The 17680-nt window shown below is 36.7% G+C and overlaps 2 protein-coding genes across 5 annotated transcripts in view; both read left to right on the top strand.

Annotated features, from left to right (window-relative positions):
- The window catches only part of LOC141554697 (proteasome activator complex subunit 4-like), a 60304-nt gene extending 49979 nt beyond the window's left edge, over positions 1–10325 (top strand). For 2 of the 4 annotated variants that reach the window (XM_074286905.1, XM_074286907.1), the window contains one exon: positions 280–1964. The gene's annotated coding sequence lies outside the window, so the exon portion shown is untranslated. Of the gene's footprint in view, positions 1–279; positions 1965–10116 lie in introns of those variants that run through there. The other 2 variants (XR_012485923.1, XM_074286906.1) reach the window with 2 other exon arrangements.
- LOC141554703 (ankyrin repeat and SOCS box protein 3-like) overlaps positions 1–17680 on the top strand; it is a 437022-nt gene that overhangs the window by 244900 nt on the left and 174442 nt on the right. The gene's annotated exons all lie outside the window — the stretch shown is intronic.

Genomic DNA, 17680 nt, shown 5'->3' with positions numbered 1-17680 from the left:
CTTGTGGTTAATATAAATGAAATTCTCAGGAATTTTTCTTTCATCTTGGATATTAATCAGACAAACATATATAAAAAAAAATCAGGTGCCTGTCGCCTTTACAGCCTTTGTTGTAGATGGGAATATTGGCCAAATGTTGTCTTATTTGTCTTGTTATAGGGCTTCTAAACTACTGGCACAGCCCTTGTTGACAATTTTAGTGTGATAGGCAACCTTTTCATCTCTAGTCCAACAAAAGTATAAAAATGTTTAATCTAGATTTTTAACTATTTGTTACAGGTTCTTCATTAATGAGGGAAGCCTCAGAAACCTTTCTGCAGTGATAGAGGAAACTCAAAGAAATTTCATGTATAAAAACTTTTAGACTTGGAAATCCTGATGCCTAATTGAAACTCTCCCTCCTCCTTCCCCAATACAGATGAGTAGCCCTAACTTCAGGCTCTTTTCATCAAAAATTCCAGTTCCTCAGGTACCAGCTGTGGGAGTTCTTGGCAGGTTTCTGAAACTGCCTGTCAAGCCTAATTGCTTTTGGTGGTTTTCATGTTCGGTTTCATTTGGTCTATGTTCCATAGGTTCCCAGCTTTCATTTGATAACTTCATTTGTTGGGATGCATTCCCTGTTTTTTTCAGTAGATAACTTTCTCTGTGCAACATCTCAAAGAGCTACAAACCTTCAGAAAATAAACAGTTGTCCAATATTAATTAAGACCACGGCATCCAGGACCAGAATCTGGGAACCCTTTAAAATACTATTGCTCCTTGGGATCAAAAACATCCATTTGCTGACAGGTCCTGTCATTTCACTCATCTCAACTTCTTTTGAACTTTTTCTAAATCTTTGACTTTAAAGCTGTGGGCTATGGAAAACCTTGTAACCTCTTCAGCCTGGATCAGAGTAGCCATAGTTAGAAAAGAGGGAAAACAGAGGAAGTATCTATAATCTCATCTATGACCTGGTGGAATGCTTGACCAAGATACTGAATTGAAGCCCATGTCCATCTGCTTCCTATAGGTTAAGAGTTTTTGGTGCTGAATAGAGCCAGTAGATGAAGGGGGGGGTGGGATGGGGTTGTGGGGTGGGGAGGAGTGATGAGCAACATTTTAATTGATTGGAGTGTGTGTATAAAGTTGTGTGTATTAAAAAATAAACAAAAAACAAAAAAACTGACTTTTTTACCCTGTATTCTTTACAAATATGTTTGGCCCTCCCTGTTGTACTTTGCATAAATGGAAGACTGCTGAGTTTGTGGAAGTTCTGTATATTTTTTGCCTGCAACATCGTTGAGAAGCTGATAACTATTGGCTATTTAATTGATCTATTTAATATATGTTGCATATATGTAAAAGACTGTATAAACTGTAGAGGTATTGCATTGGCAAGACATTGTACAGATTACAACCTTTTACACAACAAACACCCTTGTGAAATTAATTTGTAAAATTCACATTTAGATGTTTATACTATAGTAATTATGGCTTTTGCAGCCAATCAAATGCCATTATTTGTGTGTTTAAATTATTCTCCTTAATTATCTTTTTCATGTTACAAAAGCAGAGGTGGTTGTGCGGGGAGGGAGGAATAAAGGGGTGGGATTGATTTGAATTTCATTTAACTCATTAGTATGTCTCATGTAACTTTTTGTGTGCATTTCTAAATTCTAACATCCCATGTTCTGTGGCAAGTTTGTAGATGCAAGGTACCTCTTAAGTTGAAATAATTCACAAGTTGGTGTGTTTCATCGTTCACACAACCTGTACAGTCTTCCTTACAGGAACACTAAAAATGTTTTTGGATACCTACCTACTGAGTTAGTGACTTAATACAGACTTTAAGCACAGCAGTGTTCCTAGTGCAGTATTTCTTAAGTGTCAGCACACAGACATAATCACTGTATAGAGTAGTGCCAAAACTATTATTTCAATTGTGTACCTAGTTCAAAACCCAATAAATGGATTGTTTTTAACACTTGGTTTTTGTCTTAATTCTGGGAAGAAAAGTTTTTAGTGGTATTTGGTACTTTTCTCTACTGTGTTCTTTTTTTTAAATCTCAGAACTGTTATCAGACAGCTATTTAAACTGGGTGTCTTAAGTGCAAGGCTATACTTTAAAGTATATTTGCACTAAATTTTAAAAACTAATAGTGGCATTGTTATGGTTGTATGAATTCATTCACTGAGAGAAAACAATGGAACACAGTAATCTAACCAAATAGTACTCAGTGTGTCAGTAGAGGACTTACTACTTAGGAAAGATCATCACTAATTACTTGGAAGATTAAATCAGGTAATCTGTGGATTGTGACATCACCTTTTAAATGAATGTGGCTACCTCCACTCAGGTGATGCTTGCTCTTAATAATATCCTGTTTGTCATGTTCCTATGTTAACTTAATGATCAACCAGCAAAACTGTTTGACTCATCCAGTTTCTCTTTCTATTCCATTTGAGAACATTGAACACATCCTGTGTGTCTCTGATTTTTCTCGTTTTCAACTTTTTGCACCTCAGATAATCTTTTTCCAAAATGTATACCTGCATCATCTATGAGTCCCTTCTTCACAAATTCCAACTTCTACTTTAAAGAATGCCTTTGAGTTTACAAGTTTTAAAAAAAAAAGGGTCTGAAATTATAGTGGATAAGTATAGTAATGTTTATTGATATTATAGGAATAAAAGGCCTTTAAGAGCTTCATAAAAAAAAATTCATCTGCCTGATAAATCTCTTAATTATCAGTCTTTTTAAACAAACTTTTCTGATTCAATTTTATTTAGTTCCAGTAGTAGTTTCTCCACAATATTGCTTTTCTACTAACTTTTCATAAGTATTTAGCTACATCATAGATGTATTATGTCATTACCATTTCTAATATTTTGGTGGGGAAAATGCTCTTAAATTTTCAGATAGTGTAACTTATTTTGTGTATTACAAGTTACCTTTGCTAGTAGTGCAATATTCATCTACACTATCAGCTTAAAAAAATTTGTAGTCCAGAAACCTAAATACTTTCTGTGGAAGGTTGTTATCATAGAAAAATGTTTTAAAAGTTACAATTGAGTTGAAAATCAATAAGATGATTTTATAACCTCCATTTGGAAGTAATGCATTTTTAGGAATCACATAAATGATATTTAATATTTAAAGTTATTTCATCTTCTTGGCAGATACTTAGCTTCTACATCTTTTGGGGGGCTTTATATTTTATTTGTAAACCTTTGTTCATGCTGACGTTCTTTTTGAAGAGGAGGGTGTAGAGTTGCAGTTTGCATATATGGTCTTGGTAGCACTTAATACTGTTGACAATTCTTTCCTCTCTTAGTTTTCATATTACCATTTCTCTTGGTTTCCCCTTCCACTATCTGGCCACTCCTCAGTTTCCTTCACTATATTAGCATCTGTTGCATACTCACTAATAGTGAAAGTAATCTAAGGTTTGGTCCTGTGTCCTCTTCATTTTTACACTTAGTGATCTTATATATCTAGTTTTAAATCTCTCCCAGACTCTAGTCTTACATCACCAGCATCTTAATAAATAATTTGAACCAGATGTCCTATGGACATCCCAAACTTCACATGCCTACGAGTATTTTCTTACCCCTCCTTCCCACCCTACTCCTCTTTTAAACTTTCCTATTTCTGCTGAGAACACTACCATTCTGCTTGTCTACGTAGTTTCTGAGCCATGTGAGAAATTTCTCACAGCCTTCAACCCACTTATTCAATCTTATCATTTCTATCTGCTATATCTCTCACACAGCCACCACCCCAGTTTACATCTTTATGACCTTTCACTTGAATATTATAATAGTCTCCTAATTGATGTCCCTGTCTGGTCTTTATCCATTTTGATTCATTTTCCTCACAGTTGTCAAAGTAATTTTCCTGAAATATGGTTCTGGCCTACTCAGGTAACTCCTTAAGACTCCTAATAGTTTCTAGGATTAAATATTTGTCTGTTTCACATTTAAGGAATGCTCTTTACAACCTAATAACTAACTATTTAATTTTCTAGCCTTATTATATATTACTCCCACTCCCATTTGTATTATCTAGCCAAATTGACCTTGATTTTCCTCATACATGCCCTTTATTCCTCATACCTGGAACGTATTGGCTCTTCAGAATCCTTTAGAATCCCTAACCTTCAATGTTCAACTGAAAAAATACCACCTTCTTTACATGAAGTCTTTGATGATCCCCTTAACTTTGAGTACCTTCCTCTTTATCCTCATTACCTCATTGTGTGTGTATGTTATGTATATGTGTGTACATATATATGCACATATTTTGATTCTCATAATTTGCAGGGGTTGACTGAATTACCTTGAGGCTTGGGCCCTATGTACCTGTTTTTTGTGTGTCTAACCTGAGTTTCATAATAGCAAAATACAAAGTTGAAATAAAGATGTGTTAGAGGAAAATAAGCTGTAGTTAGGTAAAAATGGTTTGTGAAAGCTGATGGGTTAATTGAAAACAGGTGTGGTTCAATTTAAAAGGAAATATTAGCAATCAATATCCCTTCATTATTGTAGATGCAGAAACAGGATCAGAGAGATTAAGTGATTTGTACCAGATCACAAGTAGCTAGGTAAGGAATAGCAGAACTAACATTTAGTCTCCCTAATCTTAACTTGTATAATTGAGGTATCATGCCTTTGTCAGTTTTTCATGCATAAAAGTCAGATTTTTGTCTTTTTTTTTTTTTAATCTAGGTTCTTAATCTCTCCAAAGTTAGGAAAGGCAATGGCATGACATTTATTATATAACTAAAGGAATTTGAGGAATAGTTATGTTATATAGTAATATCAGTTCCTTTAATGCAGCCTTATGAGCCTTATAATTAAAGTCTTGAACCAAAAATGTCCTTGTTGCAGATAACTTGGACTAGAAAGAGAGAGAGAGAGAGAGAGATGAAGAGATGAGTTGAATTCAAGCTGAAGAATGTATGTGAAATAGGTTTGATTTAGAGTTTCATTCCTCTGTGATGTGAGAAAAGTAGGGAATTACTATGTAAAGACTTTAAAGCCTTAGAATTTATTGGGGTACACTAGCTGAGGCTCACTTGGTCTTTTGTATATTGTAGTTTGCACTATTCTCAGTGTTGCTGACCAATGTAATTCAAGGAGAGCAGAGCTAGGAATAAAGAGACCCAGAGTAAGGCTTAGTTCTATAACTAAAACCTTGGGACCAGCTATAAGTTGAGCAACTTCTAAGTGCCTTAGTTTACTTTCCTGTCAAATGAAGATAATACATGCTTACTCTTACACAGCTATTTTGAGGTTGAAATGACATGAGAGTGCTCTTGTAAGAACATGTTTTATAAATTGGAAGGGACCTTAGATGTTGTCTACCCCAAACATTTTGAAGGTGAGGAAACAAGCCCAAATAGGCTAAGTAAATTGCCCAAGATAACACCTGTTAATGGTGTAATTCAAACTTAGATCCCTCTGATGCTAGATACAGCTCTTTTCCTACTACTCCACATTGTTTCCCCCTGGAAATGTTATTGTTTTTCTCTTTCTCTTAAACTTTCCACAAAACAAAGGAAGAAGGAGAAATTCTAATATTGAAACTCGAAAACTTAGAAAATTTTATTTTCATCCTAGCCTTTTTTGCTCACTCTGATAAATTATTGTAAATGAAATAGGCATAAAATCTACTCGTCACAAAGGATGGAGCTGCTCATCAAAATTTATGTCAAAGATTACTAGCTTTTTTATAAATCTACATGAAACTAACCTCAAGGGGCAAGGCAGTAAATTCTGATGACCTGCTTAACTTGAATTTTTCCTTGAGGCAAGTAGGGAACAACCATAATCTGTCCCTGGAAATTGATCCTAATAACCATCAAAGAAACTTTATGGCTTACTCATGGAGGCCATTTTGCCTGTGCCCAAATGATTCAGCAGAACACTTAACATTTTTTTCATACCAACCCTTTTGATGAACCTCCCCTAAACCTAGATATTAAATTGCCAACCAGATGTAAAATTCTATTCCAATGTTCTAAGTCATATATTAGGAAAATATTAGGAAATATAGTAGTTAAGTGCCAAAGAAAGACCTGAGCTCTAGTTGCTGACTATAGTTATTAGCAGTCATAACTAGAATATGTTTTTCCTTCTGGCTTCTGTTAGTTGAGTTCTCTATTTCCCAAATGAAATCTTTTCTTGGAAAATATCTCTATCTTCAGTTTTTCTGACACATACTGAACAAGTCACTTCATTTCTCAATGTTCTAGGCAACTAAGACTATTAAAGTTGCAGAATGGACGTATTGGTAAAAACATTTCCTCACTGATACCTTCATACACTAATAAAAAATAAGTCCATCTATCCTTCCACAAAAGAAACTTCAGATAAGTAACTCAAAGGTAAACTTAATTAATGAAGCATCCATTGTGTATTAAACAACTTAATGAGATCTTTGTCAATTAACATACCTTTCTATCTTTAAAAAAAAAAAAAGGAAAAAAAGCAGTTAGAAATTGCTTTTATCCAAAATGTGAACCAATCTGCTGAGTTAACGAGTTACCCAAATTGATCTTCTTTTTTTTGAAGATTCCTTTTTCATTGTTTCTTTTTGTTTTTGAGGAGGAAGGGAAGGTTCTATGTTTGGAAAACTAAGATTGATACCAGCACTAAAGTGAAAGCAGAATATTTTTAAAAGAATATACCTAAATTTCCACTAAACTCAAAAGTAACTTTTAGATTCTACAGATTGCCACTTAGGGAATTAGGTGGTGCAGTGGATAGAGTTCTTGGCCTGGAGTCAAGAAGATCTAATTCAAATCTGGCTTGAGATACTTAACTGTGTGATCTGGTTCTATGTTGGTTTCAGTTTCCTTGATGATATTAAATGCTTATTTTCCATGATTGTTGAGGATCAGATGAAATAGTATTTGTGATGTAACTAACAGTGTCTGGCACATACTAGACACTTTAAATGTTTGTATCCTTTCAAATCTTCCATCAACCCTTCCTTCAGATCTGCTCAAATTTGCCTCTTTTAGAAAGCTTCCCTGACCAAGATATATCTAACTGATAACACTTTCTGTTCTGAATTTTTATAACAACTAGTGTACACAATTGATACTTTTCATATAAATTTTAAGTTGCTTTCAAATTTTCATACATCTTATTAATGTATATGTATTCTTATTTCTCTATTTTATAAATGCCTTAAGAGAAGGGACCAGGTAAATTTTTTTTTTTTTTTTTTTTTTTTTTTTTTGCTTTAAGGCATCTACTGCAGAGCTTTACAGCTATTAGCCATTCAGTAAGTCTTGATTGACAATCTGCTATCCATACCTATTGCTAGAAACCTCTTGTTACTAGGTATTTTCAAGGTATGGTGTCTAACTTAATATTTATCCTTATACTACTATTCACTCAATCTGTCCATATCTAAAAACTAAGGACATATTTGCCTTTCTTATACCTTTTACATCCAATTGTGAAGGCCTTTTGCTTTCACTTCTACATTTCAAATCTGTCCTCCCTCCCATTTTCCCTTATAACAGGTCTACTGCCTACTTTTGTGTTCATTTGTTTTTAGTCATGTCCAACTTTTCATGAACACATTTGAAATTTTCTTGGCAGAGATACTGAAGCGGTTTGCTTTTTCCTTCTCCAACTCATTTTACAGATGAGGGAACTGAGACAAACAGGATTAAGTGATTTGCCCAGAGTTAGTATCAAGCCACATTTGAACTCGGGTTGATGTGTCTTGACTCAAGCTCCAAACTGTATCTACTGTGCCACCTATCTGCCTTTACTACTTAGACTATTGTGATAATTTCTCCTCAAATCTTCCCACCCCTATTCTCAATCCACTTCAATTCATACTTAATGACTATCAAAGGAGATTTCCTTAAGCATATTGCTTCTGCTCAAAAAAATTCAGTGGCCTCTGTTTCTGGCTGAGTAAAGTTCAAATTCCTAAGCTAAGCATGGTATATAGAAGTCTTCTTAGAAGCTCTCTTGGGGCAGCTAGGTGGTGCAGTAGATAGAGCATCAGCTCTGAAGTCGTGAGGATCTGAGTTCAAATCTGTCTTCAGATACTTAACACTTAGCTGTGTGACCCCATTTAATTGCCTCAGCAAAAAAAAAAAAAAAAAAAAAAAAAGAAGAAGAAGAAAGTGCATCCCTACCAATCTAATCATTTTCCCACCATGAATTCTTCATTTCAGCAAACTGGATTATCATCTATTCCTTGAATACTCCATTGCCTTTGAAATTGCTGGAAATATTTTCTTACTGTGTTCTTATCTGTCCTTAATCTTATTGATTGTACCTCCATGAAATTTCTCCTACTGGTTTTCTTTTGCCAGTAGTAGCTTTGCTTGATTTTGATTTCACTATCAACATTATCATCATCATCATCATCCTTCTCTCCTTCCCATTTCCTAAACACCCTTTTCTGCAAGGAACTCAACAAAGTGATTGCTTCAGCTTGCTTAAATTTCATTAATACCCTTAGTTGCTTCTGTTCCTGATTGGAGAGCAGAACACAAAAATTACTCTCATTACCTCACTTTATAGAGGGCTCAAAATGCCAACCATCTCTTTAATTGTCACCAGCTGTTCTACTTGGTTTAGATTTGATGATCATCATTGTGCCCCCAAGTAGTACCTTCTGGCACTCCCTTTTCAGTTTTCTTTTGTGTGTTGTCTTTCCCATTTAGATTGAGAGCTCTTTGATGGCAAGGACTGTCTTTTGGTTCTTAATTTGTATCCCAAGCACTTAGAATGGTGCCATCACAAAGTAATCATTTAGTTAAATAAGTTGATAAGTTAATAAATGTCTTCCCTTTTCAATAGCCATTTTTCTAATTCAGGTCTTTATCTCTTGCATATACAATTGCAGTGGTTTCATAATTGATCTTCCTGCTTCAAATCTTTGCTCTCTGATCTACCCTCCAGAAAGCTGCCATTTTGGTGTTCTAAACCATTGATTTAACTCTTATTATTCCCAACGCTGACAAACTCCACTGGCTCCCTAATTGATTCTTGAATAAAATAGAAATTCATCTGTTTAGTATTTAAAATGTCATCATGTTCAACTTGTCTTTTCAGACTGGTTTAATTTTGTTCTCCATCACACAGTGCTCCAGCCAAACTGGTCTACTTATAATCTTCAATACAGAATATTATCTTTTGCCTCCTTTTTTGCTTTTGTATAGGTTGTCTCCCATACTTTGAATATGCTTTTCTCATCTTTGCTTCTTGGAATCCTGAGCTCCTCTCAGGATTGGGCTCTAGCACTATTATCTAAACAAAGCATTCCTGATTCCTTAGCCAAGTTGTTAATGCTCTTTCCCTCTCCTGGGGAAAAAAAAAAAAAAAAAAAAAAAAAAAAAAAATATATATATATATATATATATATATATATATATGTTTGCTTTGTATATATTGGTGTATATATTGTTTCCCCAGTAGAATGTAAGCTCCCTGAGCAGAGATTTTTTTTTTTTTTTTAATTTGTTGGTTAGTTTGGTCTTTATATTCCAAGCCCTAGCATATTATGTTTCTGGCATTTAATATGTATTTATTATATCCTTGTTAAATTGAATTGAAATGTCACCTCCTACTCTTCCAGCTCTCAAAGTTTCTTTTTAATCTTTACTGATTTCCCTTGTAAGTAATAACCTTGCTCCCTGAAACCTCATAGAGTTCTTTGTTTTGTACCTTTCTAAAGAATTTTTTAAAAGAATTTAACATAAAATTGTTCATAAATAATTTTACATGTAGTTATCAAAGAAACAGTTCCAATGAGGCTGAAAAGAAACTATCTCAAAAGACTAATGTGGATGCACAGGGAAGTGTCAGCAACCAACTTAGATTTTTATAAGGCATGTACAGAAGATGGAAACAGGGGCAGGTAATGGATATGGAATACAAAATCAGCAAAGTTCTGTAAGCAGAGTGTCAGGAATGGTAGGATTCACCATCAGCTCAGGTTAGGAAGAAAGAGGAGGGCAACAAAAAGATTTTTTAAAAGGTTAATTTGGGGAAAAGAGGATCAAAGAAGGCATTAAGACCATTGACTATTGCTCAGGGTAGATGAAAGGAGGCAGAGCTGTTCAACTCTTACTTTGCTTCTGTTTTTTTCTGCAGAATCACTGAATCAAGACTTTCAGAGTTGGAAAAATCCTCGTTGGCCATCTAGCCCAACTTAAACCTGAAAAGGATTCTCTACTACAAAATACTCAACAAGTGGTCATCTAGTCTCTGCATGAAGACCTCCAATGAGGAGGAACCCAATACTTTCCAAAGCAGCCTATTTCACTTATGGATATCCAAAATTGTTAGGAAGTTTTCCCAGATGATAAGCCTAAATTTGCCTCTTTATTTTTCTACCTGTTGTTTCTATTCATCCTCAGAAGACGGAACCAAGTTTAATCTCTTTGCCACTTCACTCTTCAAATACTTGAAAACAATCGTTACTTGCCCTGAGTTTTCTCTTCTACAGGATAAGCATTCTCAGTCCCTTCAATTAATCCTCATCATACATAGAAATTCTCAAGGCCTTTTACCATCCTGGTCTATGAAGGAGAATGATATCTGGACTGCAAAAAAAAAAAAAAAAAAAAGTAGAAAAATGGATAATAAAGAGTTAATAACCTAAGAGAATCAGAGGGATAGTAAGAAAGTATCTAATTGCCCTTGTTGAATTTGTCATCTGGCTCGGAGGAACTATTCTCAGGTATTGAAAGAACTGACAGATATGATTGTTAAGCAATTTATCAGTAATCTCTGAAAGGTCCTTTAAAAATCCTCAAGATTGAAAAAGATTATTTGTTGTTTTGATTTTTAAAAGGGAAGATGAGAATCTAAAAATTGTGGGCCAAACTATAAGCAAGCTTATCTTGGGTTCCTAGAAAATTTTAGAAAATAGTACTAAAGAAACTGTAGAAAAAGTAGTGATCACTAAGTACCATCATGGCTTCATCAAGGACAGCTCATGTCTGACTAACTTCCTTTCCCTTTTGGACACTGGTATTTCAGAGGGATGATGGAAATATAGTTTACTAGGATTTTTAACAAAAGATTTGACACAGTATCTCATGCTGTTCTTGTGTATAGAACTCAAGAGATAATAGGTTAGATAATATGATTAGATGAATCTGGAATTGATTGGATGGCCGGCTTCAAAGAGTAGACATTTCTAGTGTGAGGTTCATTTGGAAGTAAGAATGCTCCAGGAATGTGAGTGTTGTTCTTTGCTGTTTGATATTTTTATCAGTGTTAAACACAAAGCTGGAAGGGATCAATAATATTTAGATGGCAAGAATCCCAAAAGATCTTGATAGATTAGAATTCTAAACTGAATTTCACTTGGTGAACTTTAATAGAGATAAATTAAAAGTCTTCCATTTAGGATTTTTAAAAATCAGCTTGACAAGTACACCACAAGATGCTACAAAGACAGCAGTTCATCTGAAGAACTGGCGTTTTCATAGACTGCAGACTCCATATGTATCCATCTTGGGACACAACAGTACCTATGAAAAAGAACATATGAATTCATTTCAATGGGAGTAGATCACAATCTATTAATTAGAAAATAGCAGAGAAGTCTTAGGGTGTCTCCAGAACATCTTGAGAGATTAAGTGACTTACCCAGAGTCACAGGGTTATTATCAATAAGCTTTTATTTTATACCTCTCTGTCAGACACCAGAGATGGTGATTTATTTTTTTTAATGAAATGGTCTAAGTAGATATGAAATATATGCAAAGTAAATATAAAGTAATTTCACCATTCTCATCTATTTCTATCTTTGCAATTGAACCAGTTAGTTAATCAGTCAGACATGGTTCCTGAGGTGCCTTATAATTCTAGATTTCCGATTCTGAGATCCTCTTTATTTAATGCCTACTGTGTACTAGGTACTGTGCTAGATGCTCTAGTGATACAAAGACAAATATGAAATGCCCTCCAGAAGTTTACATTCTAACAAAAAACCATGTAAATGTAAGTATATGTCAAATATAGTGATAGAGATTGGACCTGTGATTGCCTTAGTATATGGACCTTCTAGCCAAGAAAATGTCTTCTAACAGAAACAAGTCAGTACCTTCTCTACAATTTATATATAGTCTGAGTTGCCTCAAGTACTAAAGTGTAATGACTTGATAGCCTCAAGCAGCTTATTTCAGAAGGATTTGATGTTTTTGACTTTGAGATTGACTCTAGACACTATAACAGTCTGCCTTTAAAATATATATGTATATACATACATATATACACAATATGCAGTGCATATTTGCAAATGCCATATAAAGAAAATAATAGTGTGTGGGGAAGATTTTAATCTGGTGGCTCTTGAAAATGTGAGCCACATGTGGTATGTTTAATACTAGTTTAAATGTTTGCCTGGAGGTATCTTTTTCCACTCCCTCCATCTCACCTCCAGAACCATGATGAGGGGAACTTAGCTTATTGTTCCTGCAGTTATATCACTCTTCTCTAAGGCCCTACTCACTAGCCCAGTCATTTGTTAGATCAACACATTATAGTGGAAAGCCCTTAGCTCTTAAACGGAATGCTTCTTACATCCACTTATCTGAAAGGCAACAGGAAACCACTGGAGCTTCTTGAGCAGCATCAGTTTGGGAACTGTGGAGTATGGATTGGAAAGGCAAAAGACTGCAGGCTGGCAGGGAGATCGCCTTGGAAAGTAGCAGAAGTAGGTTGCCAGGTCCCTCCTCTCCCTCTCCCACCCACCCCCTGCCCCGACAATGTATACCTCACTTCCTCTGTATATATTGATACAACAGATAAATAAAGCTCATGTAGTCTTAATCTACAGTAAGGAAGAGATGTCCAGTGGTGATCCTCCTCTTATAGAGGCAATTGGGCATAATAGATTGTATGCTGGAGATGGAAGCATGAAGAGCTGGGTTCAAATTCTTCCTCAACACAATGGCTGTGCAGTGTTAAGTAACAGCCCCTTTGAGCCTTAATTTACTCATCTGTAAGATTGGAATAAGACTTGTGAGATTCAAGTAAGTTTGTTTAAAGCACTTTGCATCCCTGAAGGTATTCTATCATTTTCATTACTACATAGGCTCCTTGTTTAGACCACATTTGAAATTATACAGTTCTGGGTACCATATTTTGGGAAGGCCATTGATGAAAGGTAACATGGTATAGTCAATAACTAGCTAGGAAGATAAGTTTAAGTCCCCCTCTAATGAATATTGACTGTGTGATCCTGGGCAAGTCACTTCATCTCAATGCTCTAAGCAGTCCTTTTAAGATGACATATTGTAGTGAGGTATCTAGATAGCAAAGTGGTTAGAGCACCAGCCCTGGAGTCAGAAGGACCGGAGTTTGAATTTAGCCTCAGATGCTCAACACTTCTTAGATGTGTGATCCTGGGCAAGTCACTTAATTCCAATTACCTCTCAAAAAGAAAAAGAAAACAAGTGTAGGATGATATACTGCAGAGAAGGTTAAGACCTTTTTTTGGCATAAGACCTGTATTGGCCAAATCTGAGTCCCATCTGGGAACTCCCTATACTTATGGCATTGTAGGTCCAGTCACTATTGTTATTGATAAATTAGTGAGTATTCAAATGAAGGCAAGAAGAATTCCATCTTCACACATTTACTAGCTGTGTAACCTTGGTGTCAGGCCTTTTAACCTGGCTGCCTCGGTTTCCTCAACTGTTAATATGGGATCATTATAGCATCTTATGTCAGAGGGTTATTGTGAGGATCAAATAAGACAATATCTGTAAAGCATTTAGCATTAGTGCCTGGCACATAGACACTTCAGAAGTGTTCCTTTCCTTGCTGTCTTTGAACAAGCAAAGATTTACATAAAATCTTAGAAATGATGGCCTTCTTTCAAAGGTATGGGTGCATATTAGCTTAAATATTTTAAAATCTAAATAGAACATTGGAAGAGTCAGGAAATCTAAGTTCTAGTCCTGGCTTAGCCACAATCCGTGTGATCATTGACAAGGCATTTGGTTCCTCTGGGACTTAATTTCTTTGTACATGAAAATAGAAGAATTAAATGACTGCAAAGGTCCCACCCAAGCTTGACTAGTGTAACGTTCTATAATGATGAAGTGTGACACTCTCCCTTCATTGTTTCCCTCAATTGGAAGTATATTTGGTAGGAAGTATCCTCCTTTATCTGTGCAGTCCAGGGTGTGAAAATGAATTGGCCAAAATCTATATAAAACCAGAATGAAAAGGAGGAAATTTCTTATTTTGGTAAATGACATGGAATTTCCTCAATTTTAACAGTTATATCCAGTCATTTTCCATTTTATCTCTAGGGTCTCAGACCCTACTGCCACTTTTTATACATATAAAAAACTTATACTTTTTTGCCCAGACCTATGAATCTCTGTAGAGTGCTCTTGGGTTTGGGAAAAAAAAGAAAAAAAAAAAACTATACTAAATCAACATACATTAAGTGTACTCTGGGCCAGCAACTGTGATTCCACACCAAGACACACCAGCAACTATTCTGCAATGTATGGGTTTAGAGGTTTCTAGTGTGTGTGTGTGTGTGTGTGTGAGAGAGAGAGAGAGAGAGAGAGAGAGAGAGAGAGAGAGAGAGAGAACTTTGCCAATGGGACAAACCTTTGGAACCCTTCTCAAAAAAGGAACCAAATCAAGTTTTGTTTTGTTTTGTTTTGTTTTGTTTTTTTAAATGAGTTCTTAGAGCTGAGTTGATGAATTCCTGGTTTAAAGAGTTACCTGAGACAGAGAGACTATGTGACTTGGCCAAGGGTCATGCAACCTATATGTCAGAGAGATGACTTGAACCCAAGCTCTTCTTGACTCCAAATCCAGTTGCGTTATGTCACGCTACTTATTGTGACATAAAAAATTATGTATTGTCTAGAGCAGCTGAAAAAAGGGGAATGTGAATTGCATGTTAATTTTTGGTACTTCTCTTAATAGTAAGAATACTGGTCTTGAGTGTTCTATTGATATCCTGCCCTGTGACCATGGCAAGTCACTTGAAGCTCTCAGGCTCAGTTTCCTTATATATAAAATGGGAATGAGAACACCTGCCTTAAGGTTATTGTGAGGATCAAATTAAATGATATGTAAAGTGCTTTGCAAACCTAAAAACAATATACATGCTATATAAATGTACTAGTCAAACTCAGTTTTTTGAGAACATAATAATCTTCAAATTATTCAAGAATTGTTTATCTAATTAATGATTACCGAGGTGCCTAAGGTTTCCTATATTCTTAAACTCTTTTTTCTTAAAGTAGGATGGACTAGAAGGGAAAAAAGAAATAACATTCAATTCAGTTGTTTTGGAACTTAGCAGCTTTGATGTTTATAGCTGGTAAAACAAATATTCAAAACCAAAAAATTTTTGTAAGTAAGCTATTATGGGATTGGTTAAAATAGGAAGATGGCTAAGATCTGGCTTACGTCCAACTTCCATTATTATCTGATTTGCTGTGTCTAGCAGCGTGTATATTGGTGCACAATAAATATTGTTTGATAATGGCAAAACTATCAGATTTCAGATTCCTAGAATCAGATATTAATATCGACAATCCATTCCAGACATTATGTAGTCTTTGAAAGAATTTAATTTAGCAATAAATGTATCAAGGCCCTTATGTGCAAGGCTGGAGACCTTATATTCTGATAAAGGGCTGTACTTGGAGTCTGGAAAGCTTGGTTCTAAGTCTTCCCTTTTTTTCATACTGGGCAAGTCATTTAATCCCTCGGGGCCTCCAGACAAAATCTCTAAGGCTGTAAATGACAGAAGAATTGCTGCTACCTGTGAAAGAAGCTTTTTTCACTGATTTCCCTATCATAATGAAATCATAGATTTGGACATAACGTTCTGGATGTTGGGTTAACAATAATACCCTCCCTGCCCTACAGGAAGTTCTAGTAGAAAAGGGAAGAATGGAAGGAATATATGTGGAGGTTTTTTTTTGTTTGTTTTGTTTTTCCCAGTCTAAAGCGAGTTTAAATGAGGAATAAAGATTTTGGAAGTGGATCTGTGATTTCATGAATACAGGCAATTCCCAGCTGAGGAAATTTCCTGTTATTGTAGGTCAGTCACTTAGTGCCTTAGAGATTTGCTTATAATACTGAGAGAGTGAAGTGATTTGCCTCGCATCACACAATCCTTATATGTCAAATGTGGCTGGTTCCAAAACCTAGCTCTCTATCCACTATGCCATGTTGCTTTAACTTGGCTTAAATTAGTTTCACCATGGAAGAAGTGGAGAGTACTTTTTTTACTTTTGTCATAATTCATGATCAAAAAGCTCAACTACTACAATCATGATTTACCCTTTTATTTGTTTTCCTGTTTTCCTGTCATGCAACTATTGGACTTGTAATTAAAATGTTAACACTGATGATTTTTAGGATGATTTTGTTTTCTGACCACCTAAAATAACCATGAGGGCAGAAGGTGAATAGAGCCCTGGAACTGAAGTCTGGATTATCCTTCCTGATTTCAAATCTAACCTAAAACACTCACTATATATACATAATACTTTCAAATTTGCAGAGGAATTGACATGATTTTGAGTTTTCCAACACCCCGTGAGACAGATATAATTGCCTCCAGTTTACAACTGAGTTAACTAAGGCTCAGAAAGTTAATCTGTTCAAAATCACAGAGTAAGTGCCCCGGTGTTTCCCGGTACTGGCGACTTTGCGTTGATTTGTCACTTGCTTCTGTGATAAATGGAAGGAGCAGGAGGGCCTGGAATTCCTCATGTATGCAGGAGAGTCAGTTGAGAGGACTTGGAGAGGAGGGGAAGAACACAAGAATTTGTCACTTAAAGAACACACCTTCGCATGATAGAAGCTATTGTTACTCTCGAATTAGGCCAGAAGTCTGGTTCTGCTTCTGGGTGCCAGGAAAGGGGGCGGGACGTATCTCTGGGAATCTGCGTGATTTAGCAGGAATGACAGGCGCAGGAGAAACCACTTGTGGTACGGCCGCGCGTTCCTGACGGACAAGCCTCCAGCCGGGACAAACTGCTGGGAAGGCTGAAACGTTTACAGTCTCACACACATACACACCCCTTAATCCTCTCCACACGAATTTTCTCCTCACTTAACGCTGTCCCCTTCTCAGTGCCCTGTCTCTCCCCCAGCTCCAGTGCGGGTATGGAGGAGCGGGGAATTCGTGCTCGGGCACAGGTGGTAGTGAGATGAGGTGGCCTCTCGGGTTCGTTCCAGCCCTGGGAACCCGAGCCTATCCCACATCGTCCCAGCCTTCGGGGAGCCCTGCAGCTCCCGGGACCAGTACCTAGGCCCTCGGAGGGCAAAGAAACCCCTACCTCTGCGGGAGGGGCGAGGGAGCCTCGGGATGGAGGGAAGCCGCCTGCGCCGAATCGAGATTTTGAGGGGGCCGTACGGAAGGACTGGTTGCGGGATCTGGTCACCCCGGGGGCCGGGCCGAGGACCTGGGGAAGGGGGGTGAGGGCAGCGGCCACAGGATTCGTGTCAAGCCTTCCGCTTTTCCGTCGCGGGCCCCCAACCAAGGTGGGAAGAGGACGGAGGGGCGCCGGAGCTGCGGGGGATGTGGCAGGCGGCTACCCCGAGGGACTGCGTCGTGAGTCCGGGAGCGGGCTGAGAGCCGGGGAAGCGGCTGAGGAGTTTGGAGGGAACCCGGGGAAGGGACAGGTCGAAACGGGAAGGATGAGATAAAACG

Source organism: Sminthopsis crassicaudata, chromosome 2, assembly GCF_048593235.1.
Source record: "Sminthopsis crassicaudata isolate SCR6 chromosome 2, ASM4859323v1, whole genome shotgun sequence".
Taxonomy (NCBI): domain Eukaryota; kingdom Metazoa; phylum Chordata; class Mammalia; order Dasyuromorphia; family Dasyuridae; genus Sminthopsis; species Sminthopsis crassicaudata.
The sequence above is the reverse complement of the archived record's forward strand: the minus strand, read 5'-3'. Positions and strand labels throughout refer to the sequence as shown.